Source organism: Pseudorca crassidens, chromosome 18, assembly GCF_039906515.1.
Source record: "Pseudorca crassidens isolate mPseCra1 chromosome 18, mPseCra1.hap1, whole genome shotgun sequence".
NCBI classification, from domain to species: domain Eukaryota; kingdom Metazoa; phylum Chordata; class Mammalia; order Artiodactyla; family Delphinidae; genus Pseudorca; species Pseudorca crassidens.
In genome coordinates, this window is record NC_090313.1 from 59,362,982 (window position 1) to 59,365,152 (window position 2,171).

Sequence of the window (2,171 nt, forward strand, 5' to 3'; positions counted from 1 at the left end):
TAATGAATCAAAATCCCTGGAGGTGTGGTCCAGGACTGAATTTTTATACGTTCTCAAAACTCTGATGTTTGAAATCCATGGACGTGGAGTCCACATATGAAATCATTCCTAAACTCCATTATTGGCAACGAGAAGCATCTCGCTTTTGAAGGCTTACGCAACCAGAGGTGGAGTGTTCTCGAGCTTGACCATGGGCAGAGAGCTCCCTGAACTTCAAGCAGGTGCCCACTTCCTCCAGATTTATACTCAGAACTCCAATAAGCATCTAGAATAAGAAGTCATTTGCTAGGGATTTTCTACCTTTATTTTACATTAGTTCATTGACTTTTTTGTGACTTTTCATACATTTCTCCCTAAATTTTCAGAGGCTCATGTCTTTCCCTTCTAACTATGGATGACTCTCCTGGCTGTGTCCTGCTACTCCTTCGTGTTTCCTCCAGTGCCCAGCACATAACCTGTGCTCTGTGGAGATCTATGAATTCGTTGGTTTGAGTGCAACTCAAGTGTCAGTTCAGCTAGGGGGTTAAAGATACCCTGAAGGAAATATCCGTGTCTGAGTTTCCTGCTCCATCCTTCCTGTGCCTGGAACAGTGCTGCCACAGGGCAGGTGGCCAGAATACGCCTGCTGATTGGTTGACTGACCTTAGACTTGCTATCTTATTTGGACCATTACCTTCATATCTTTAGGAAAAGCTGCCCCTCCTGGCAGCCACCTGTGAACATGCAGGCATTCCCTTAGAAATGGCTGCTTCCTGGGTGCTTCCTCCAGAAGTTAGTGTTAACACCATCTGACTGCCTGCCTGACATCTCCTCTTGGATGTGCAGTGGACATCTCTAACCGAACATGCCCCAAACAGGGCTCCTCGTCTTCTCTCCATTCCCATCCTCTCCATCTTGGGTAGTGAAAACCCCATGCTTCCAGATGTTCAGGTCCAAAACTTTGGAGTCCTCTTCTGTGCCACTCTTCTTCTCATATCCCATCTCCATCTGCAGTAAATTCTGTTCACTCAACAAATGCATGCAGAATCTGACCACATCTCCGCACCTGCACGGATACCTCTGTGGTCTTGGCCACTGTCATGTCTCTCGTGCATTTCTGCATTGCCCTCATAAGTGGTCTCCTTGATTCTATCCTCACCCGCCTCTAGTCCATTCTCAATACAGCAGCCGAGGTAAGCCTCGGAAAAGTTAGATTATGTGACTCTGCTGCTAAAACCCTACAATTCCTTGTTTTCCTACTTCCCCCAGAATAAAAGCCAGAATCCATAATCGGGCCCTTCTATACCTCTGTGACCTCATTTTCAATGACTCCTTGCTCCATCTGTCCCACAATCATGCCAGCCCCCCGCCCCCACCACCCCGGCGGTGGCTGTTGTCTCTGCCTAGAATGCTTTTGTGCCCCGTGGATACCTCCTTGCTTCCTTCACATTCTTGCTCTGATACCATCTTCACAGTGCTTCCCTCCCCTGCCACTCAGTTTAACACTTTAGCATCCCACCACCACTTGTTTGCAATCTTCTTAATTTTCCCATAGCGTTTACCGCATTTTAGCATCACATATAAACTGTTTAGTGTTCTCTTTTAACTGTTTAGTCTTATCTTTTCCCAACCAGAATGAAGGCTGGGCAGGGATTTTTGTCTGTTTTGGTCACTGATCTTTTCCTAGTGCCTAGATTGTCTAGTAAATTGTTAAGGAAGGAAGGAGGGAAGGGAGGAAGGAGGGAAGGGAGGAAGGAGGGAAGGGAGGAAGGAAGGAAGGACAGACTCCATTTTGTTAGAAGCCCTGAATATTAGATCGAGGTTGTTAAGGCGAAATCAATATAGGTCCGTGTCATATGGGGGAAGAGCACCAAATTATTAGGGAAGGAGGTATTTCTCACTTGCCGATTGTTTCGGATTGAGCTCTATGTGAGTGGTCTGCAGTGCCTGCTCAGATTGATTAAATGGCTTCCCGTCTGATCAGCTCCCATCAGTTACTTGCTGTGTTCTCACCTGTCCGCCATATTGAATGGTGCTCACCTGTCCGGCATATTGAATGGTGCACGGCTCCCTGTGGCTCCTTGTTGGGCTTTCAGAGCCATGGGTTTTGTGACGTAAAGTTCCAGGGAGCGTGGAAGGTGAACATATCCTATAGAGGTTGAGAGAATCTCCTTACTGGTGGCAAGGGTCCC